The 26,163-nt window shown below is 36.2% G+C and overlaps 1 pseudogene; it reads right to left on the bottom strand.

Annotated features, from left to right (window-relative positions):
* Positions 1-25,959, bottom strand: part of LOC144249299 (rho GTPase-activating protein 29-like) — a 28,519-nt pseudogene extending 2,560 nt beyond the window's left edge.
* Between the last annotated feature and the right edge of the window lie 204 nt (positions 25,960-26,163).

Below are 26,163 nucleotides of genomic sequence, written 5' to 3'. Positions count from 1 at the left end.
CAAACGGTCAAAAAACAGTGAACAAAAAGACTGGAGCCAAGAAAATGGAAGACATGTGTGCTTAATGTGCTAAAGTTAGGCCACAGGTAAAGGGACATCAATGAATTTTAGTCTATTTTTTTGTTTCAGGAGTCCAGCTTCTTTTTTCTGCTTTGATTTTAATTGATGACAAAGAAGTAAAGGTGAAAACAAATTTCAGAAAGAGAACAAAAATAATTTATGAATTTCAAGATATCTTTTTACAAGAAAGAAACAAAGCATTTTAATGACATTCATTAAACTTTCTCAATGGCTAGAAAAGTTAACTAATAGAACCTTGAAGTTTGAACTTACCTCAATTTAAAACACCTTGATTTTTTTTAAAGGATGAATATTGTAGATGGACACAATATTTTTATCTTTATTTATTTGTTTTATATGGTACTGAGGATCCAACTCATGGCCTCACAGATGCCAAGGCAAGCATTTTACCACCGAGCTAAAAGCCCAGACCTCACCTTGGTTTTTAATCATGACTTCTTGGCAAGGTTTGAAATATGCAAACATATATGTTACATGACCACTCACCAATGAGACATGCATCCCATTTTTCCAATGCATTTTGCTTGCATTCTGATTTCTCAAATGATATAGTCAATTCATAATTTTTAATTTCAATATCTGCAGTGTGGATATCCTATTGATACAAGAAAAGTTTTAAACTAAAAGCAAAACACATCTCAAAACAAACAGTTCAAAGACTATTAACTTGTTAATATAAACATCACAAATTTAATGCAATTCTGTAATGGTCAAAACTCACTTTCTTTGTAGAAAAATATTGTGACTTTGTGGAATCTTCTGTTGAAGGTTTGGAAGGAGGGCTTTTATCCACCGGAGGTGCAACAACATCAGTACTAGATGAAATATTTTGTGGCTCGAGGGACCCATCGAAGATCATCTGTGCATTGGTAATGAGGAACTCTACCAAAAGGGCCTGATTGGCATATGCAACAAGGGAGGAGGAGATGGAACCAGGAGTGGTTGTAGGCCTGGGCCTCATCCGACAGGGTCCAAATACCACACCCAAGTTTTTTGAGTTCATCAGATTTTCTTCAGAATGGACTACAACCCTTAAAAGAAGAACACATAAAGTGTATGAGATTTGCCTAATAGAGGTCCTTAATTGTAGTTTACTATGACTTGAGAAGGGTGGAGATAACATGGGCTATAGAAGACTACAAAACATTTGTCAAGGGTCAAGTTTAGTGGGTATAGGGAAAGAATCCTTTGTTTCATTATGATACTTACCACACACCAAACTGAGTTTCAGAGTACTATATTATGATAAAATGCATGTAAGTAGAAGGAACTACTGAACTCAGTAGCAGAAGGAAGAAAAACACCCCTAAAAATTGCTCCATCTTTGTATGTGGGATATACTCCCCATTTCTTATACTGGAACCTGAAAAATCACTGTCAATTTCGCTTTCACTGCCCAGTTAGTTTTCTTTTAAAAAAAATAATTTTTATGTACAGATGGACAAAATACCTTTATTTTAATTATTTATTTTTATGCAGTGCTGAGTATCAAACCCCGTGTCTCACATGTGCTAGGCAAGTATTCTATCACTAGCCACACTCCCAGATGCCCTCACCTAGTTTTCTAGCCTAAATGATTCTCTCCTGAACATCTCTCTATTCTATTGACACTATCAATGTTCTGGTTTTACTTCAAACACTCTCAGCTTATTATTTCTATGACTATCTAAGGAAATATATGTCTCCCTGGTTTAGCTATCAGGATGACACTAGATTTATCTATGGGTAAAAAAGCTGTGAGATATATATATATATATATATATATATATATATATATATATATAATATATCTATCTATATATATAATATATAGTGAATATATCTATATCTATATAACTATATAGAGATATAGATAGATAGATAGATAGATAGATAGATAGATTCACTATATATATCAAATCAGATAAATGGACTCAGTGAGTCCAGTGCTTTTCTTTGCAGAGAGGTAATGGACTGTCTTTGTTTTCAGACATATGCTAGACAAGGGAGGAGGAGTTTTGCTATTTGTCTTTCAGAGGATTCATCACTGATGTATAGAAATGCATTTGATTTCTGAGTATTAATTTTATATCTTGCCACTTTGCCAAATTCATTTATTATTCTAGAAGTTTTCTGGTGGAGTTTTTTGGATCCTCCAAGTATAAAAATATGTAATTGGCAAAGAATGATAAGTTGAGTTCTTCTTTTCCTATTCATATTTCCTTGAATTTCTTTCATCTAATTGCTCTGGCTAGAGTGGCAAGGATTATGTTGAACAATTTTTAGACGGAATGCTTCCAATTTTTCTTCATTTAGAATGATGTTAGCCTTAGGTTTAGCATAGAGAGCTTTTACTATGTTGAGGTATATTCCTACTACCCCTAGTTTTTCTAATGATTTGAACATGAAAAGGTACTGTATTTTGTCAAATTCTTTCTCTGCATCAATTTATATAATCATAGGGTTCTTCTCTTTAAGTTTAATGATGTGATGAATTACATTTATTGATTTCTGTATGTCAAACCAACCTTGCATCCCTGGAATACACAACTTGATCATGGTGCATTGTTTTTTTCATATGTTTTTGTATGTGATTTGCCAGAATTTTAATGAGAACTTTTGCATCTATGTTCATCAGGGATATAGCTTTGAAATTTTTTTCCTTGATATGTCTCTGGCTGGTTTGGGTATCAGGTTGATACTAGCTTCACAGAATGAGTTTGGATGGGTTTCCTCCTTTTCTATTTCATGGAATAATTTGAAGCCCTTCAACATATGAATAATTAAAAAACAACTGTGGTATATATACACAATGGACTATTACTCAGCATTATAAGAGAATGAAATAATGGCATTTACAGGTAAATGGATGGAGTTGGTGAATATCATGAAGTAAGCCAATCCCCCAAAATCAAAGGCGAAAATTCTCTCTGATAAATAAATATTGATACATAATTGGGTCTCTGGGCATGTAGGAATATGGATTGGGCTCAGGAGAGGGAAGGAAGAGGAGGGATATGGGGTAGGAAAGATGGTGGAATGAGAGGAACATCATTACCCTAAGTACATGTATGATGGCACATGTGGTATGACTCTACATCATGTACAGAGAAATTCAAATTTGTGCTCCATTTGTGTACAATGAATTGAAAAGCATTTTGCTGTCATGTATAACTGATTTGAACTAATAATTTTCGTAATTTTTATTTTATTTATTTATTTGTATGTGGGGCTGAGGTTCAAACCCAGGGCCCTGCACACCTTACACATGCTCTACTGCTGAGCCACAATTCCAGCCACAAAAAATAAATTTAAAAAAATTTAAAAAGGATATCTTAATTGCTGACAGAAACGTCTAGCAGGCAAATCTGAATATGTGAAATTCCTGATTCCAAGTTCTTTAGTGGGTATAGAAACAATATGGTCAACTCATTTGCCAGGGAGGTAAGATTTTTTATCAAGTCTCTAGGAAGGGTAGCACAGTTCCTGCTACTGCTTGTTATATTGTAGGCTAATGAAATCAAATTTTCTAAATGTAAAATGCTTTCTTGTGTCTCCATGTTTATTACTCTCTGCCTCGTATGCTCTTCTGCACATTCACTTCCAAGTCACCCCTCAGTTCCTAAAATCAGACACAAGGCCTTTTGCCTCTTCTGCTCTATCCCTACCCCCAAACTACCTCTGCATGCCTACAAGCTGTGCACAGCTACTAGAAAAAGGATGATGGTGAACTGTGGTTATATATAGATCTGTACACTAAGATGATGAGCCCACAAATAGCAGAAACCCGATGTTTCCATCCTAGTTTCACCAGCCAGAGCCTGGCACACAAGAAGCATCTGAGGGTACCATGTTTGCTGCATGAAGATGTATTCAATGTCTCTCTCTCCCAACACATAATAAAAACATCCTAAAAATTATTTTGAAAATCATACCATAACAACATAAATGTACTGAACACTATTGTCCTGTTCAATTAAAAATGGTTAAGATGGTATAAAAATTCTTACCTCTTAAGATGGATGATAAGGTAACGTAGAGTGTCAAAATTGGATGGTGGCAATTGTCTTATAAGTTCCTTGGTTTTGAGAAGAGTTTGGTTGATTTCCATACACATATTTGGAGATATGTTGTCTTCAGAGTTGTCCCTTTTGGTGTCCTGTTCTTGGTTAATATGTTGGATGATATTTGCAAGCTCCATAAATTCCTGGTACCATTGGAATAAAACCAATGGTGCTGGTAGCTAAAGAAACAAAATAATATTAAAAATACATTTGGGCTGAGGTTGTGGCTCAGAGGTAGAGTGTTTGCCTAGCACATATGGAGTCCTGGGTTTGATCCTCAGCACCACATAAAAATTAATAAATAAAATAAAGGTATTGCATTCTGCTACAACCCAAAAATAAATATTTTGAAAAAAATCGCTCGTCTGCCTGTTTTCTTTGTTAAAGTCAACTATAAGTGAGAATTACTCAAATAATTTAGCATGTCCCTTTAGATTAACAAAATCTAACGTCAATCTGTATTTATTGATATCTTTTTCAGTACTGGGGATTGAACCTAGGACCTCAAGCATGCTATGCAAGCACTCTAGTACTGAACTTCATCACTGCCCATAAAATAAAATATATATGTTTGGTAGAGAAGTGACTTAGAAAGCAAATCAAAATCTTGACTATAAATTATATTTATGTTAATAACAAATTAATAGACAATAGGTGAAATTCTAAACTTTAAATGAAGTTTAAACTTTAAGCTTCATTATGGGATTTTAATACTCTTCATCTCTATCCTAAACACATTATATTCACATCTGCCCCCCAAATAGCATAATCTTCAGCTGTTTTATTGGAACAAACATAGAATAGTGCACAAAATCTATAAAATGAATCAGAAATCCATGGATTTTATGAGTAAGGGGTAAAAATACCAAAGTGTAAAGGGCATAGATTTTACTTGGGCAAAAATGAAGATCAGCACAAGATAATATGACCTACAAAAACATACTGTCAACATCTCAAGAAACTTTAGAACAGGATGATTTGCCATGAATAGATCAAAAGAAAAAGTTCTTACAACAAATATCCACTGTCATAATGAATTTCAATCTTTCTATTGATCTACACTAGAAAATTCAGTGAACCGTTAGCTACCTGATGTCCTATAAAATCTGTAGGAAGTTAGAGTGTTGCCCTGTGATCAGTTTCTATCTTCACCACTCTGGGATCTGAAGCAACTCACTTCACCTCTTGGAGCTTTAGGTCAATGAGTCAGATAAAGGCTACTCTCTAACACTATTTCAAGAATTGAGCACACTTTCCCAAATGAAAGTCTTAGACATACAAAAATTCCTCAACAGAATGTAAGTTTATTGTATTGGAGCCAATTCATCTCCTCTTCCTGACTGACTAAACAAGATTAAGGATGACACATTATGAGACTTATAGTCATTCAAAGGTATCAACCTCCAATTCTCAGTTGAAGGGTCTGTAGAATGTGATTAAAGGGTTATAAATGCTTTCCTTGGCTAACATTGTAGATCCAGAAATTTATACTTAATTTTTTCCCTCCTGCAATTCCACTAAAATACAGTAGGCTCATAAGGACTAGGAAAATAGAAAAAAAATAAAAAGCAACAATTCACAAGTAGAAAAGCATATGAATAAGTCCTGATGCATCATTTTCAAGAGAACTGACACTTTGTCACTCAACATGATTTTCAGAATCCTAAAGGGACCTGGACAATCACTACCAGGTCCTCTGATCTTGGGTTAGGTTGCAGGTGGGCCAGCTGAGAAAGCTTAGCTCTTTATAGAATCCTGTCTCCACTCCATGTGCTAGAGCAATCTCCTTTCTGAAACTCTGGAAAATTTTTCTCTGGGCAATGGGATACAGAGGCTCTCTGAATAGAGGCAATGCCAAACATAAGGTACAGAGAGGTAACTGTCTTCAAATGGGGATATGTTGGCTATATGGACACTGAAAACACAGATCCTACAGTCTTAGTAACCCTGGCTCCCAAAGTATTGGTACTGTATCTCTAGGAAAGGAAAAAAAAAAAAAAACCTTTCCTGGGGGACTGGGGTTGTGGCTCATTGTAGTACACTCATCTGGCATGTGTGAGGCACTAGGTTTGATCCTCATCACCACAAAAAAATAAATTAATTAATTAAAAATATTGTGTCCATCTAAAATTAAATAAAATGCCTTCTCAGGAGGATCACAGCAGTGCCAGAACAGGGAACTAGAGACATGTAGTTAGGCATATACCAAACAGTCCACCTAGACCACTTTATAGTGAAGTTCAAAGTTTCTAAAAAGCCTTGATGTGTTCAAGTGCTTCCAAAGCTATTTCAAGTCCAAACTCTAATATATCTAGGCACCATGAAAGATAAAATTCAAAATGAGTAGAAAAAGAACAAATTGAAGGTGTAAAATGATACTGTCAATATGCTGGCAACTAGTCTGATATGGTGAAAGAGTACTGGAAAAGGAACTGATCTAAATTTAGATTTACTCTAAATGAAAAATAGATACCAGATTTAAAAAAAAAAGTTATGAAATACAAATAAATAAAGAAACAAAATACCTCATAATTTAAAAACCTAGATATTCAAAATGTTCAATGATATATTAAAATTCACTTCACTTTATTTTTAATTTTTATGTTGCTATAGAAAATTTAAGGTTATATATGAGGGTCACATTGTATTTCTACAGAGGTTAGAGGCCAAATAGAGTAAAGAACCCTTAATGAGAAAAATTTATGGATATCCACAATAAAAGAGCATCATATAATCATTTAAAAAATTTAATCAAAGGAATAGAAAATCAGACTTCTTGAATATTAAAACATGATCTCACAATTGGAGTAATTTACTTATTCAAGAAGAAAAAGACAAGAAAATGTCTTAGAAGGTTTTTGAAGGAAAAAAGAACAATAAAGAAAAGTTAAGGGAACTGAAGAAGAAGTATGCTTGCCAAGCAAGTGCATGACACTGAATTTTTAATTCCCATGAGTACAAATAACAAATTTATAAATATTTATATGTGTGTTTGTGTATGTGTACACATACACATCTCCAAAGAAGAGCTTCATGTACAAGGGTGAGAGAATGGCAATAAAAATCAAGAAAAGTTCCAAGAACTAAAGTGCTCACAACTAAAGGAGCTCATGGAGTGGCCAGAATACTGGATGGCAATATATCTACATCAAACTACATCATTATAACATCTTAGAGAGAGCCGCCTAATGTGCCTGCAAGGTAGGCAGACCTGCGACCGACCAGCAGAACAGGTCCAGCGGCCCGCCAGCGTGGTAGACAAATCACCCCAATTGGAGGAGGGGCAGAGCTGCCGCCCACACCTGCAAAGTAGGCAGACCTGTGACCAACCGGGATAACAGGCCCAGTGGCCTGCTTGCGTGGTAGACACATCACCCCAATTGGAGGAAGGGCCCAAGTGCTGCCTGCAAGGCAGGTAGACCGCGTGTACTAGAGAAGGGGCCCAGAAGCCCGCAGGCATAGTTGAAAGATCACCCCAATTGGAGGAGGGGCACAGCCACCACCTGTGCCTGCAAGTTAGGCAGACCATGAGACCCGGAGAAGGGGCCCAGCGGCCCACCAGCGTGATAGACACACACCCCAATTTGAGGAGGAGCACAGCCGCCGCCCATGCGTGCAAGGGAGACTTTGCAAGTATACAAGAGCAATATAAATATATAGGGGGAAAATTAAATAACACAACAGTTTCACCAAGCATAAAGAAATGCGAGCAGTATGAAAAGACAAGGAAAAAAAGGACCACAAGCAATGCAGGTCAACTCAACTTTAGAAGAGGAAATATCTGCAGCAGATGGAATGTCAGATAAAGAATTCAGGATTTACATGCTTCAGATGATCTGGAGTCTCAAAGAAGACATTAGACAGCAAAATCAGACAATGAAATATCACTTCGACAATGAATTACATAAACAAATCCAAGGAGCAAAAGATGAATTATACAGGGAGATAGAGGTTATAAAAAACAAACAAACAGAAATCTGAGAAATGCAGGGAGCAATAAACCAAATTAAAAACTCAAAGGAGAATACTACCAGCAGAGTAGAACACTTAGAAGATAGAACATCAAACAATGAAGACAAAGTATTTCAACTTGAAAAGAACATAGACAGCACAGCAAGACTGTTAAGAAATCATGAGCAGAACATCCAAGAAATATGGGATAACATAAAGAGACCAAACTTAAGAGTCATTGGGATACAGAAAGGTATAGAGGTCCAAACCAAAGGAATGAGCAATCTGTTCAATGAAATAATAGGAGAAAACTTCCCAGACATGAAGAATGAGACAGAATCCCAAATCCTAGAAGCCTACAGGATGCCGAATGTGCAAAAGCATAAGAGATCCACACCTAGACACATTATAAGGAAGATGCCCAACATACAAAATAAGGAGAGAATTTTAAAAGCTACAAGAGAAAGGAGGCAGATTACATTTAGGGGTAAACCAATCAGGATAACACCTGATCTTTCAACACAGACTCTGAAAGCTAGAAGATCCTGGAACAACATATTTCAAACGCTGTAAGAAAATGGGTTCCAACCAAGAATTGTGTATTTAGCGAAATTAAGCTTCAGGATGGAAGATGAAATTAAAACCTTCCATGATAAACAAAAGTTAAAAGAATTTGCAGCTACAAAACCATCTCCAAAACATCCTCAACAAAACATTACAGGAAGAGGAAATGGAAAATAACAATGAAAACCAACAGTGGGAGGTAGTACAGAAAGGGAGAAAATAATCAAAGAGGAAAAACAAACCATGTTAAGTAACATAAATAAACAAATATGGCTGGAAGAACAATCCATATCTCAATAATAACCCTAAATGTTAATGGCTTAAACTCACCAATTAAGAGACACAGGCTAGTAGAATGGATCAAAAAAAAGATCCAACAATATGCTGCCTACAGGAGAAGCATTTGATAGGAAAAGACATACATAGACTGAAAGTGAAAGGTTGGGAAAAATCATATCACTCATATGGACTTCAAAAACAAGCAGGAGTGTCCATACTCATATCAAATAAAATAGATTTCAAGCCAAAGTTAATCAAAAGGGATAAAGAGGGACACTACATACTGCTCAAGGGAACCATACACCAACAAGACATAACAATATTAAATATATATGCCCCAAACAATGGTGCAGCTATGTTCATCAAACAAACTCTTCTCAAGTTCAAGAGTCTAATAGACCACCATACAATAATTATGGGAGACTTCAACACACCTCTCTCACCACTGGACAGATCTTCCAAACAAAAGTTTAATACAGAAACTATAGAACTCAGTAATACAATTAATAACCTAGACTTAATTGACATATATAGAATATACCACCCAACATCAAGCAGTGACACCTTTTTCTCAGCAGCACATGGATCCTTCTCAAAAATAGATCATATATTATGTCACAGGGCAACTCTTAGACAGTAAAAAGGAGTAGAGATAATACCATGCATCTTATCTGATCATAATGGAATGAAATTGGAAATCCATGATAAAAGAAAGAAGGAGAAATCATGCATCACTTGGAGAATGAACAATAGGTTACTGAATGATCAATGGGTTATAAAAGACATCAAGAAGGAAATTAAAAAATTCTTAGAGATAAATGAAAACACAGAGACAACATATCGGAATCTATGGAACACAATGAAAGCAGTTCTAAGAGGAAAATTCATTGCTTGGAGTTAATTCCTTAAAAAAGAAAAAAACCAACAAATAAATGTTCTCACACTTCATCTCAAAATCCTAGAAAAAGAAGAGCAAAACAACAGCAAATGTAGTAGAACGCAACAAATAATTAAAATCAGAGCTGAAATTAATTAAATCAAAACAAAAGAAACAATTGAAAAAATTGACAAAACTAAAAGTTTGTTGTTTGAAAAATAAATAAGATTGACAGACCCTTAGCCATGCTAATGAAGAGAAGAAGAGAGAGAACTCAAATTACTAGCATATTGGATGAAAAAGGCAATATCACAACACACACTTCAGAAATACAGAAGATAATTAGAAATTATTTTGAATCCTTATACTCCAATAAAATAGAAGATAGTGAAGGCATCAATAAATTTCTTAAGTCATATGATCTGCCCAGATTGAGTCAGGAGGATATAGACAACCTAAACAGACCAATATCAATTGAGGAAATAGAAGGAGCCATTAAAAGACTACCAACCAAAAAAATCCCAGTACTGGATGGGTATACAGCAGAGTTTTACAAAATCTTTAAAGAAGAACTAATACCAATACTTTTCAAGTTATTTCAGGAAATAGAAAAAAGAGGGAGAACTTCCAAATTCATTCTATGAGGCCAACATCACCCTCATTCCTAAACGAGACAAAGACACTTCAAAGAAAGAAAACTACAGACCAATATCTCTAATGAACCTAGATGCAAAAATCCTCAATAAAATGCTTGAGAATCGGGCTGGGGATGTGGCTCAAGCAGTAGCGCGCTCGCCTGGCATGCGTGCGGCCCGGGTTCCATCCTCAGCACCACATACCAACAAAGATGTTGTGTCCGCCGAGAACTAGAAAATAAAAATGTTGGAAACTTCTCTCTCTCTCACTCTCTCTCCTCTCTCACTCTCTCTTTAAAAAAAAAATGCTTGAGAATCGAATACAAAAACATATCAAAAAAATTGTGCACCATGATCAAGTAGGATTCATCCCTGGGATGCAAGGCTGGTTCAATATATGGAAATCAATAAATGTTATTTACCAAATCAATAGACTTAAAGATAAGAACCATATGATCATCTCGATAGACGCAGAAAAAGCATTTGACAAAGTACAGCATTCCTTTATGTTCAAAACTCTAGAAAAACTAGGGATAACAGGAACATACCTCAACATTGTAAAAGCTATCTATGCTAAGCCTCAGGCTAGCATCATTCTGAATGGAGAAAAATTGAAGGCATTCCCTCTAAAATCTGGAATAAGACAGGGATGCCCTCTCTCACCACTTTTGTTCAACATAGTTCTCGAAACACTGGCCAGAACAATTAGACAGACGAAAGAAATTAAAGGTATAAAAATAGGAAAAGAAGAACTTAAATTATCGCTATTTGCAGATGACATGATTCTATACCTAGAAGACCCAAAAGGGTCTACTAAGAAACTGTTAGAGCTAATAAATGAATTCAGGCAAATGGCAGGACATAAAATCAACACACATAAATCAAAGGCATTCTGTGATATCAGCAACAAATCTTCTGAAATGGAAATGAGGACAACCACTCCATTCACATTATCCTCAAAAAAAAAAAAATACTTGGGAATCAACCTAACAAAAGAGGTGAAAGACTTATACAATGAAAACTACAGAACCCTAAAGAGAGAAATAGAAGAATATCTTAGAAGATGGAAAAATATACCCTGTTCATGGATAGGCAGAACTAACATCATCAAAATGGCGATATTACCAAGAGTTCTCTATAGGTTTACTGCAATGCCAATCAAAATCCCAATGGCATTTCCTGTAGAAATAGATAAAGCAATCATGAAATTCATCTGGAATAATAAAAGACCTAGAATAGCAAAAACAACTCTAAGCAGGAAGTGTGATTCAGGTGGTATAGTGATACCAGACTTCAAATTATACTACAGAGCAATAGTAACAAAAACAGCATGGTACTGGTACCAAAACAGGCGGGTGGACCAATGGAACAAAATAGAGGACACAGAAAACAATCCACAAAATTACAACTATCTTATATTCATAACGGGGCTAAAAGCATGCAACAGAGGAAGGATAGCATCCTCAACAAAAGGTGCTTGGAAAACTGGAAATCCGTAAGCAACAAAATGAAACCGAATCCCTTTCTCTCACCATGCACAAACGTTAACTCAAAATGGATCAAGGAGCTTGATATCAAACGGAGACTCTGCATCCGATAGAAGAAACTGTTGGCTTTAATCTACATATTGTGTGGTCAGGCTCCAAATTCCTTAATAGGACACCTACAGCACAAGAGTTAAAACAAGAATCAACAAATAGACTTACTGAAACTAAAAAGTTTTTTTCTCAGCAAAATTAACAATAAGAGAGGTAAATAGGGAGCCTACATCATGGGAACAAATCTTTACTCCTCACACTTCAGATAGAGCCCTAATATCCAGAGTATACAAAGAACTCAAAAAAATTATGCAATAAGAAAACCAATAACCCAATCAACAAATGGGCCAAGGACCTGAACAGAAACTTCTCAGAGGAGGACATACAATCAATCAACAAGTACATGAAAAAATGGTCACCATCTCTAGCAGTCAGAGAAATGCAAATCAAAACCACCCTAAGATACCATCTCTCTCCAGTAAGATTGGCAGCCACTATGAAGTCAAACAACAAGTGCTGGTGAGGATGTGGGGAAAAGGGTACACTTGTACATTAATGGTGGGACTGCAAATTGGTGTGGCCAATTTGGAAAGCAGTATGAAGATTTCTTGGAAAGCTGGGAATGGAACCATCATTTGACCCAGCTTTTCCCCTTCTCGGTCTAGTCCCTAAAGACCTAAAAAGAGCGTAGTAGAGGGACACTGCTACATCGATGTTCATAACACCACAATTAACAATAGCAAGACTGTGGAACCAACCTAGATCCCTTCAATAGATGAATGGATAAAATAATGTGGCATTTATACACAATGGAGTATTACTCTGCATTGAAAAAAGACAAAATCATGGAATTTTCAGGGAAATGGATAGCATTAGAGCAGATTATGCTAAATGAAGCTAGCCAATCCCTAAAAAAGAAATGCCAAATGTCTTCTTTGATATAAGGAGAGTAACTAAGAACAGAGTAGGGAGGAAGAGCATGAGAAGAATATTAACATTAAACAGGGACGAGAGGTGGGAGGGAAAGGGAGAGAGAAGGGAAATTGTATGGAAATGGAATATTATCATGGTTATACAAAATTACATACAAGAGGAAGTGAGGGGAAAGGGAAAAAAACAAGGAGGATAAATGATGTACAGTAGATGGGGTAGAGAGAGAAGATGGGAGGGGAGGGGAGGGGGGATAGTAGAGGATAGGAAAGGCAGCAGAACACAACAGACACTAGTATGGCAATAGGTAAATCAGTGGATGTGTAACCAATGTGATTCTGCAATCTGTATATGGGGTAAAAATGGGAGTTCATAACCCACTTGAATCAAAGTGTGAAATATGATATGTCAAGAACTATGTAATGTTTTGAACAACCAACAATAAAAATTAAAACAAAAAATGAAAAGTAATAAAATAATAAAAATCTTAGAATAATGAGGGGGGTGATGACATAGTCTATACCAATGAAAAATATGAAATATAAAATATTTTTGCTCTTTGCATTTGATGGTAGGTTTAGAATAAAACTTGAACCTGTTGAAGGTAAAATTTTAACACTTCACAGATATTATGTGAAGAAAATTCGGACAGATCTACTAAATGCCTTCTGTTTTCCAGAGCTTGACACAGTATTGGGATTTTTGCCTTGTTGCCACTGACTCAGTAAATTCCCTTGAAGAAAAAAGAAAAACAGAATGCAATATTTTAGTTTAGTACAAAGAGCTAAATGCAGACATCTAGACAGAGTTGATGTATCTACTTCAATTTTTATTACTATGTAAAAAATACAAGTTGAAATCAAATAAATTAACATTTTCCAAATAAATGTGAATAAATTTAGTTATTACAAATGGAGAGTGCTGATTTTCTTAAAGTCTCTTTTTCATTAAAACAAATCACAAAGGCATTTATGTTTTTAGAGTTTTAAGAGTAAACAACATACTTGTAAACACAAGGCAGTCTTTTCAATTTCTAAAGTACACATTTTGATTATGAAAGGAATGCCATCTGGCTACTTTTTGGCAACACAGCACAATTCTGCTCCAAATAAGTGTATTTTCCCCCGAAGTGTCTGATGTCCACAAACAATGGTTAAGTTTGCCATGAATTTTTTATGGCAGACAAGAAGACACTAAAGAAAATGATATTTGAAAACTGATTGACTCAACTTAAAATTATTCACAACTAAGCAAAATACAGACCGTCTAATAATGACAAAAATAAGTTAAAAAATACTATTTGTACTTTGTGAATTATATTTAACAGGAAAACAAAGAAGAAAACTATAGAAATAAACTGTGGTACTTTATTAAAAAGCACTGGCAACCCAGGTGTGATGGCATATGCCCATGATTCCAGCTACTTGAGGGGTTGAAACAGGAATTTCACAAGTTGAAGGCCAGACCAATCTAGCAAGAACCCATTTCAAAACACAATTTTAAGAAAGGGTAGATGGGCTGTGGATGTGGCTCAAGCAGTAATGTGCTCGAATGGTGTGTATGGGACTCTGGGTTCAATCCTCAGCACTACATAAAAAATAAAATTTATAAAAAGATATTTTTCTCCACGGAAAACGGAAAAATAAATGTTAAAAAAATTCTCTCTCTCTCTCTCTCTCTCTCTCTCTCTCTCTCTCATTTCTCTTCTCTCTCTAAAAATATGGCATGTTCAAGACCCTGAATTTAATTCCCAGGAGAAGAAACAACAAATTTATATATATATATATATATATATATATATATATATGTGGACACACACATCTCCAAATAAGTAAAATCATAACAAAGAAGTATATAGCAAAAGAAAAAAATGTGATTCCATAAAGATCTTACCTCTTCACATTTAAGACCTCGAAATATGACAATGTGTTCACAGTATCTACATCTTGTGGAAAATCTCCGTTTTCTGAACTAATGGGTGGCAGCTGCTTTTGCCATTAATTATTGATGAAATGTTCCAAGGGAGCTGGGTCCTTACAACAGAAATGTTAGTATAAGAAGGGTAAAATGACAAAAACATATACAACATGATATTGTACTTGGAATAATTTTTAGACTTTGAGATTATTTATATATTACAAAAGCTATTATTTTGCATTTCTAACATAAAAAAGCATCTCATTTATTTATCTCTTATAAAACACATGTTTTACTTTTTATTTACTTATGACAGTGGGATGCATTACAATTCATATTACACATATAGAGCACAATATTTCACATTTATGTTCATATACAAAGTATATTCATACCTATTCATGTCTTCATACATGTATTTGGCATAATGATGACCTTCTCAATTTACCATCTATAATCCCAACTACTCAGGAAACGGAGGCATGAGGATTGCAAGTTTGAGGACAACCTGGACAGCTTAGCAAGACCCTGTCTCAAAATCAAGTTTTTAAAAAGGGCTGGGGATACAGCCCAGAGGTAGAATGTTCCTGGGTTCCAGTCCCCATACTGGGGAGTGATAAAAAAGAAATTGATTTTTGGAGCCATTTCCACTTTGCGGATCCACCAGCACTTTTACAGTTTCCCTGCCATCAAAGGAGGCCAGGCACATCACAGCACCAGTGTATAGCCACATATCCTCAGTGCCCATCCATGGTGAGAATTCTGCTAAGGTCCTGTAGGCACCTTCCATGTTCCCCTCCTATACCAAAAAAAAAAAAAAAAAAAAAAAAAAATGACTGGCATTGAACTTCACATGTTTTACCATAACCTTGGATTGAAATCTAAATTTTGTAGAACCCTGAGCCCCCAGAACCCAGTCAACCTGAAGCACATTTGCTTGCACTTGTGTTTCTGTCAAGAAAGCATTGCATTTCCTAGTGCAGCCTCTTGAAAAACAACTTGGCAATGCCTCAGAGTTAAACGTTATACTATGATGGAGTGTTGAGAGCCACAGCCGAAAGGGCCCCAGCAAACTTCCAGCTGCCAGTACCAGCTGCCAGCTGATGATTGGCTCACAGTGGCCACAGCAGAAGGGGCCCCAGCCAAATTCCAGCTGCCAGCACCAGCTGCCAGCTGATGACTGGCTCACAGTGACCCCAGCAGAAGGGGCCCCAGCAAACTTCCAGCTGCCAGCAAACTTCTAGCTGCCAACTGATTGGCTCCTCTGCAGTGATGCTCATTGGATTGTTTCCTTGCCCTTTCAGACCACGGAGCTGCTCATTGGGGGACTTTTTCTTAGCTCCGCCCATGTGACCCAGCTAATTGGCCTCAAGAGCAGGAGGTGTGGGGGAGGTTGAGAGGCTTGTGGGAAGCCAGTGGTGGCAGTTGGGCTCTGAAGGTTTTCATCAAGAGCTGTGTGGTGTGGCATGTGTTCTAAAAATAAAGTTCGTTTCTTTTGACAAGTGGCTCCTGAATTGTGCCCAGCCAGACTGCAGCAATGGAGGAACTTTCCAAATGTATCAAATAAAAAGTAATCACTGTATAAGCCTAAGCCTACATGTCTATCATTTACTAAATCATATTAGTTAGTAGAGTGACTGACTGAACTCATCAAAAATTGAGTATTGAAAAAAAAATTTGTTTTTAACACTTGTGTACTTTACTTGAATATAATAACATATAAATAATTAGCTTAGCCTTATAAAAATCTGGGGCTTGGTCAAAATATTTACTCATTTTTAAAAAAAAAATAATGGTAGAATACACATAACGTTCACCATCACAACCATTTTTAAGTGCACAGTTCATTGGGTTAATTACAGTCATGCAGTTGTATGTCTAATGTTCAGAACTTTTTATCTTACAAAACCAAAACTCCATTTCCATGATCATCTCCCCATTCCACTATTCATTCCATGACAACCACCAATCTAATTTTCTGTCTCTATTAATCTGACAACTCTGGGTCAGATTAACTAAGTTAAGTAGAATTATATAGTATTTGTCCTTAGTTCACATAGCATCGTATCCTTAAATTTCATAAATGTTGTATCAGAATTCCCTTCCTTTATAAGGATGAATACTATTCTACTATATATGTGTATGCCAAATTTTGTTTATTCATTCAACCTTTGATGGACATTTAAAATGCCTACACCTTTTGGCTACTGCAAATAATGCTATGAACATGGTTGTCCAAATACCTGTTTGGGTTTGTTATCAATTCTTTGGGGTACTCATACCCCAAAGTGGAATTGTTTATTAAGGTTTTTCAGCAACTGCCATACTGTTTTCCATCGTGGCTGTACTATTTTACATTACTCCAACAACACAAGAGGGTTTCTATTTTTCCATTCCATTTTCAACACTTGTCATTATTATTATTTTTGAATAGTAGCCAATCCTAATGGGTGTGAGGTGGTTCCTATTGTAGTTTGATTTTCATTTCCCAAATGATAAGTGATGCTGTACATTTTGTGCTTATTGGTCATTTGTACAACTTCTTTGGAGAAATCCTTTGCCCATTTTTAATCAAGTTTTATTGCTGTTGAGTTGAAGGAGTTCTTTATTCACTTTGTATTTTTTATTTTTTATTTTTTTTTTCATAAAAGCATGACTTAATCTTGTAGTTTATTTTTGGAAATTATAATGTAGACATCCAATGGCTTGTCTCTTACCTCTTGTGAATTTTTTTTTTTATTGGTCGTTCAAAACATTACATAGTTCTTAATACATCATATTACAAATATATTTATTTTTTAGTTCTAGTTGGACACATATGTTTATTTTACTTCTTTACTTTTATGTGGTGCAGGGCCTCACACATATTAGGCAAGCACTCTACCACTGAGCCACAACCCAAGCCCATTACTTTGGGTATTTTTAAAAAAATATTTTTAGTTGTAGTTGGACATAATATCTTTATTTTATTTATTTTTCTATGTGGTGCTGGAAATTGAACCCAGTACCTCACACATGCTAGGCAAGTGACCTGCCACTGAGGCACAAATCCAGCCCAACTCTGGATATTAAACCCTTATGGAATATGTAATTTGTAAATATTTTCTTCCCTCCTATAAGTTGCTATTTTACTATCATCTAAACATGTTTTAATATAAATAAAACTCTTGGGGTTTTTTTTAGAAACTTTAATATCCTCTTCACTCTTAAAGGTATTAAAATATTATACTTTTCTTGCTTGTACTTTTTCCCCACCCAGTTCTAGGTATAACATTACTGCAGTCTTTTTGAGCTGTGTGATAATTTTAGACTTAAACCCCTGGGTAAGAAATCCAAACTTTTTCTCTGTTATGTAATGAGGAAGCCACATAAGATAGTAAAAAGTCTTGGACCAGTAGGGAGAAATCCCAAAGTTTAGACCTGCTCTATCACTTATTACTGTGTAATCCTTGGGTAAGTCATTTAAGTTTTTTGACCTTAAGTTACCTATTTACAAAGCAGAATGGACCATTCACCTTTAAAAAGGGTGGACAATACTTTCCCATGTGGTTCAGCAGTCATGTTCTCTGGTATTTAATCCAGTGAATTGAAAACATATCCACATAAAACCCTAACTATACATGTTTATAGCATCTTTATTCATAACTTCCCAAACTTGGAAGCAATCAAGATGTTCTGATGAAAACAAATGAATTGAATTCTAGATAACAGAATATTATTAAGCACTAAAAATCAAAAAAAGTTAGGAAGACATGAAAAGACATGGAGGAAACTTAGATGCATATTACTAAATGAAAGACACCAATCCGAAAGGGCTCCATACTGTTCGATTCTAACTACATAATATTATGATAAAAAGAAAAATTATGGAGAAAGTAAAAAGATTAGTGGTTGGGGAGACAGGGAAAATAGAAAACCTACAGAGGATTTTTAGGGTGGTGAAATTATTCACTATTATAATACAATGGTGGATACATGTCATTATACATTTGTCAAGACTCATACAATACCTAACACCAAGATTGATCCTTAATGGAAACTGCACAATTTAGGGAACAATGAGGTGTCAGTGTGGATTGCTGAATGTAACAAGTGTGCCTCTGTAACAAATGCAGGATGACCATGGTGGGGAAGCCTCTTTGAGTGGGAGCACAGGAGGTAAATGGAAACTATGTACTTGCTTTTAAAATAAAGTTGATTTTTAAGAATGGGGAGAAGTAATACCCTCAGAGAATTTGGTAAAGGAAATAAAGAAGTGGGAGGTAAAAGGAGAGAATTCGGTTCATGAAACCAAAATACTCAAGTTTCAAGAAATAGGTAATGATAAAGTTCTGAGCAGAGCACAAACGTATAAATGAGAAAATATTGATTATTTATGTCAACTGGAGATGACTGATGATATTAACAAAAAAAATTTTTGAGTCAAATGGTACAGCAAGACTCAGAGTAAGGGTTAAAAGGGAGAAAAGGAATTCTTAAGAGATAGGAATTGTAGATTATTTTTTCATGAATTTAGCTCAGAATTGCATAACAAAACAAGGAGAAGGAAATAAGATGTGGGTTGGGTCAAAGATATAGGGACGTCAGGGAATAATAGGAATACTATTTTACTGAAATGAGAGCTAATAGGCAGATGGTGATGAGGATTGAGGCCATAAGTAGAGGGGTGAGAGAGTCGCTTTGTATCTCCGGGGCCTTTGATATAAACTATTTCATGTCCATATTGGACATCCTCAGGCCTCTCAGTTCTACCTATATATTTTATCCCCACAATCCACAGGAGAAGATGAAAATGGAAGTCCTGGTCACCTATTCTCTTTCAGTTCCCAATTTCCTCTGTCTTTTCTCACTCTTTGTTTTGGATTTTTAAAAAATTTCCCTGGCCTGGTTGCCATCCTTATGCAATTTGGATCCCATAATTGATTGCTTATATTTCTTTCAACACTCTTAATCCCTTGCCTTTTGACCCTTTCATCTAGCTATCAACTTCTAAACCTGAATCAATCCTACCATCCATTTTCTCCTACACCTAACCTCACTCTGATTCATTCTCTTGTTGCAAATTTTTTCCCCTCATTCTGTCTCACCACCTCTAACCTTTGTTCCAGGATTCAGCAAACCCTCTCATTCTCAGTCTTTTCACTAACCCTCCACTTACTGCCTAACTGAAACCTGGCTACCTCAAGAGTATACCACTGGAATTATGCCCCTGCTGGTAGGAGGTTAATTCTCCACCTCCATCTCCCACAGGTCCAGAGGCAGCACCAGCCCTTTGTAGCACCCTGTCACTTGCAGGTTGTCACCCTTCTACTTTCAAACTTAAGACTCAAAATCTGAAGATACAACATGTCTGGTTATGTCATGCTCTTCTCCTAGTTGATACTACAGTTGAAATATCTGTTTTGCAATCTCTGTCTTCACCCAAACACCTGGAATCATACTACCTACCTTAACACTAGAAAAATAACCTAACACCCTAGGCTCAGCATTCTTTGCCCTACCCAAGCCTTCATGCCATTTCAGCAACACCCACGCCCTTGACCTTGCCCACTCTACACTGCTTTACTGAAGGAAACTCAGACTTTAATATCCCACTCTTTAATCCCTAGATTAATCAAGCATAATAGCATTACTGATTAAATACACACCTTCTTTGACATCACTGAGGCCTCATCTTCCAAACATTCTATACTTTCCAGATTTATCTTTTTGGCCTGGTTTTCTTTCTTATGCAATTTGGATCCCATAATTGATTGCTTAAAATGTTTTCAACACTCTTAATCCCTTGCCTTTGACCTTTCCATCAAGCTATCAACTTCTAAACCTGAATCAATCCTACCATCCATTTTCTCCTACACCTAACCTATGAGCATTGCTGAAAAAAAATGTACAAATGTGCATGCTACTCATACTATAATTCATATTTTAAAATTTCAGTGGGGCCTTTTGGACTTGCCTTTATTCTTCTTCCCATTCCATCACTTGTAGAAGCTTTTCTGATATTTTATCATACCTTCGTCTACCTTTCTTGATAGCTGAGAAAGCTAAGGTGGTCTGTCAAATAAGAATTCCCTTCAATTTCAGCCTAAAGCCACCTATCACTTTGTTTAAGTCACCCTTCTGTTTTTGACTCCCTAAATACAGTATGCACACAAGTCTAGATTCCTTGAAATAACCACTTCCTCTCCCTATCTTTCTGTGGCATCAGTAAAATACCAGTATCCTCACTGTGCCTTGAACACACCATGTTGCTCATGCTGTGTATGCTGTTCCTTCTGCCACTCTATTTCCTCCTCCAGTTAGAATTTAAAAAATAAAACTTTCCTAAAAAATCTCTTCCATGTCTCCTAACTCCCCTCCACAAAAAAGGGAAAAAAAGTAAAAAAGTAGTTAAATACTTCTTAATTTCCTCCTAATCCTCCTCCTCCTCCTTCTCCTCCTCCTCCTCCTTCTTCTTCTTCTTCTTCATCTTCTTCTTCTTCTTTTTCTTCATATTTGTATAACTGCAGTTTTTACATGTCATGGTAATTATCAATAAAGGTAATTTGAAGAACAAATTTGTTGTGAAGAGACTGGTAGGAACAAGAATTATAACAACTGAGTGAGAAGTCAAAGTAGGATGGTGAGGAAGGTTCCTCATTTATTAAACAAATAACCAACATATTAACAACATATTTAGTATGTACACCAAGGGTTGGAGAAAAACATGTGGGTAGGCTGTAGTTGGGACAGGTGTGGCAATCAAACTGATGAGACATTAAATTACATCAAGATCTTGAAGAAAGGTTGGAATGTGAATTAACTAAAAGAAGCTTGAAGGAGAGGTAGGGAAAGGATAGGTTACCAAGGAAACAAAAACATACATATTTGGCTAATATAAGCTGACTGGTCCTGGCTAAAAAAGAAAGGTTTAGGAACACTCATATTAGGAGACAAAACTGAAAGCTCAATCATACACACTTGCAATTAGAAAAGATTTAAGAATCACCCAAGTGACGCATCTTCCTAATGAAGAATGGTATATCTATCTTTCTATCTATCTATCTATCTATTTATCTATCTATCTATCTATCTATCTATCTATTGATCTCTCTCAATTTTAAGGTAGGGTCTTACTAAGTTGCTAAGAGCCTGAGTTGCTGAGGCTGGCTTCAAAATTGCAATCCTCCCACTTCAAACAAGGTGCTCGGATTACAGGCATGGTGCCTAGCTAAGAATGACATCCCTGACAAATGGACAAGGCCATTCAATTGGTAATAGCACTGAGGTAGCCTCTTCATTATTGTACTCTTCTAAATGTTGAAAATTATTTGTTCTAATATTAACTGTATACAAACATGCCTCCTTTAACATCTCCCTACCAATTCTGGTTCTGACTTCTGATGTACTCAGCATAACTCTAACTTCTCTTTTTTGGACAGCTTTTCAAATATCTTAGTTATGTGAGACCTTGAACAAAATATTTTCTGAGGATCAACTTTCTTATCTCTAAAACAGAGGTATACAGAAGCTAATTGTCTCCTGATAGCTGCTGTCCCCTCCATTTATTATAATTAGAATTGTTTTCTAGGTATATGGAACCCAGCAATGATTACATTTTTTATCCTTCCAGACAGTTGAATGTGACATTCTGCTTATATTCTGGTCAATGGACTGTGAGCAAAAGGGACCTCCTCATCCCCTTTCCTCATTTCCAAAGGTTGGGGCTAGAATTTGGATGTAGGGTGAGCCAAGTTAATCCCTGTGGATGAGCACAATACCCTGAAAACAAGATAAAAAGAGACCAGGCCCCTGACAACTTGACAATACAGAACTACCATGCCAGTTTATACTTTATATAAGAGAGAAATGAACTTCTATTTAGTTTAAGCTTCTTCTTACTTTTTAAAAATAAATGAGTTATGACACAAGAACATATAGTCCAAATTTGTTGGTCTCCTCTAATCTGTGATCACCTGAAATTTTGGTTCAGGACCTAAGCTCGCTTTTTAATACTCAAACTTTTTTTTTGAAATATTTATTTTTTAGTTGTAGATGGACACAGTATCTTTATTTATTGTATGTGGTCCTGAGGATTTAACTCAGGGCCTCACATGTGCTAGGCAAGAGCTCTACCGCTGAGCCACAACCCCAGCCCTTAATACTCAAACTATAAGGAAGGAAAGAAGTGCCACACAATTGCACCATGGGATGGCACATGTAACTTAGAGAACCTAACACTTAGAGTCATAGTGAGGAAAAAGAGCACAGGGTCTCCCTCACCACTCCACTCAGAGAGCAAAAGCCCCCAGTCAGCATGAAATGGGAGACACCAATTTCAATTTCTTCAGTTACTTTGTCCTTAGTTTTCTGGTAATATTAAAACATGCACATCTTGCTACACAGGTATAATTCTAGAATTTTAATATATGTATTGTCATGCAACATTATCCTTAAAAAATGATCCAACAACTTCATTGTAAATTTATGTATAATACTTACAGAGATATGCATATACTACTGCATTTATTGTTTTGGTTTTGTGGGTGTTTCTCATTATTTTCAAGGGTAACTTTGACAATTCATGATTCTTGTATGTTGAGTGTGTGTAGGGGGGTGTACTGGGGATAAAACCCAGGCCTTCATTCTTATGAGACAAGCATTTTACTACTGAGTTACAACCCAACAATACATGATTTTTTTTCTTGACTCTATAACCCTTGATAATTACAACTCAACTATAAGGAAGAAATACAGGAAGTAAACAACTAAAAAATACTGCAGATGATATCACATCCTAAAAACTTCATGTATAGGATTGGTTTTAGGGGTCACCTAAATAAAGAAGAGTCTGTATCTGTCAGGATAGGGTCCATTATGCTTCAGTTAATATGCAACCCTGAAATTTTGATGGTTCAAAAAACATCCAAGGGTTTGTTTCTGTTCATGTTAATGTCTAGTGGAGGTCACTTGAGGCTCTGAACCATACCATTTTCATTTATTGTCCAGGTTGACCACACATGGACAGCTGTTTGTAGTAAAGGAAAAGAGACACAACAAACTACATCATTTCTCTTAAACCTGCTGCCCAGAAATGGCAGATGTCACTTTTGCTCACATCTCATTGGTCAGAGAATGTCATATGATCACTTCTGAGTTCCACAGATATTTAATCTACTGCAGAGAGAGGGGAACAGAATACTTAGCAAACTTGCAAAGATTCTGGGATGGGGTGGTAGCTCAGTGATAGAGCACTCCACTCACATTTGTGAGGCACTGGGTTTAATTCTTGGCACCACATAAAAATAAATGCATACAAAAATATTGTGTCCATTTACAACTAAAAAAGTATTTTAAAAAAAAATTTCCAAAGATTCACTCTTCAACATTTCCCAAAACAGTTATTCAGATGATGCTTAGGATTCCACCATCCTCTGAAAGAAACCCATTCAATGTCCGGTCAGTACAAAGCATTGGGACGTGCTCTTTAGGTTGATTATAAATCTACTCCCCTAGAGCTCCCACCTATTGGTCCTCATTTTGTGCTCTTGTGACACTAATGTCAGAAAAACTTCTTTTTCTTTTTTTGTAAACTTTATTTTATTTTATTTATATGTGGTGCTGAGGATAGAACCCAGGGCCTTAAATGTTCGAGGTGAGAGCTCTATCACTGAGCCATAACCCCAGTCCCAGATCTACTTATTTTCTATGAGACAGTTCCTAAACTATCTAGCACTTCAATTATTTCTCATGTACCAGGATGAATGGTCTTTTCAGAATATTTTTGTTTTTCTAAACCCTTATTCTGATAATATGCTTAACATTAAAAATTTTTAAAGTGTGTTATGATATATCTGCTAATCCAAGAAGAGTAGCAATAATTATTTTTTTTTACTTCTGTTAAAGGGGTTTTGTAAGAATTGGGTAAAATTAGGAATGTAAAATATACATGCATATATATGCATATATAATATATATATGAGCTAAACTATACATGTATATTTTATTTTATATACTATATAAACATATATATATATATGTGTGTGTGTGTGTGTGTTTGTGTGTGTGTGTCTATATATATATATATATATATATATATATATATATATATATATATTCAATTCTCAGCATTTGAAGACCTTCATCTCTCCCCCATTCTCTTGTACTGAGGAACTGAATTCAGTGTATATTACCACTGAGCCACATTCTAGCCTTTTTAAAAATTTTGGGTCCTCTCCAAGTTGCCCAAACTTGTTTTGAATTTCAGATTCCCCTGCCTTGTGTGCATAGTTTAATGATATAATGGTGAATATTAACTTAGTGGCATAAAATGGCATTAGCAAAAGTTTTACAAGGCATGAATACCTAGTAATGAGTCTGAATATTGTAGACTTAGAACTAGAAAACCACAGCTTGAAAAATAGAGTATATGCATGAGTATTATATTTTTTATCTTTTATGTATGACTACCTTGAGGCAAATGTAAATGGTCCAGGTCTACTAACCCATGTAGTGGTATCACATATTGGAACCAATTTCCTATAACTAATATTCAGGAAAAATTATACTACATAGATTTATGTATTGGTTTTCTAAAACATAAAGCTGAGAAAGCTTACAACCCAAAACGTAAGCAGCATTAAAGTCTATGATTAAAAATGGACCATGGAGCCGGCCTGCCTCTTGGCTCTGAACTTACTAGCTGACTTTTCTATAATTCTTTGTGTTTCTATTTCTTCAGGTATAAAATGAGAGTAATAATAACAACAATGGCAATGATAGCAATAGTAATGAGAAAATATTAGTACTTCCTCATAGGATTATTTTGAGGATTAACGTAAAGACTTAAAAATATATTAGGAGTTGGTGGAGCTTAGTGCAGCCTGCTGGGCAATGCAGCCATTGGTGTGCAGGCAGGCCGCCAGTGCCAGCCGCCGCCTTTGGCTGGCCGGTGCCCAATCTCAGGGCATGCTGCCTGGAACCGGCCAGGATGCACACTTTAAACCAGCCAGGCAACAGGCTTGACACTGCTGCCCCTGGACGTGGCGTTGGGACAGCAGTGGGAACCCCAGCGGAGCCAAGAGGATGGCCTTGTTGTTCATGTGCTGCGTGGAGGACCTGCTGTTCACCAGCAGCCCCTTCGTGTGGAACCTGATAGTGTCCATGCTGTGGAGATGGAGCGGCTGCACGCTTGCCATCAGGTGCTGCAGGCTTGTGCGGGCTGCCGATGTGTACCAGATGACAGAGGACAGGCACTACAGGTGCAGCTCCTGGATGACAGAAGGCTGGAGCTGCTGGTTCAGCCCAAAGTTCTGTCAAGAGAGCTCCTGGACCTTGTGGCTTCACACTTCAACCTGAAACAAAAGGAG

The sequence above is a fragment of the Urocitellus parryii genome, chromosome 11 (assembly GCF_045843805.1).
Source record: "Urocitellus parryii isolate mUroPar1 chromosome 11, mUroPar1.hap1, whole genome shotgun sequence".
Taxonomy (NCBI): domain Eukaryota; kingdom Metazoa; phylum Chordata; class Mammalia; order Rodentia; family Sciuridae; genus Urocitellus; species Urocitellus parryii.
This window is presented reverse-complemented; position numbering and strand designations above follow the sequence as displayed.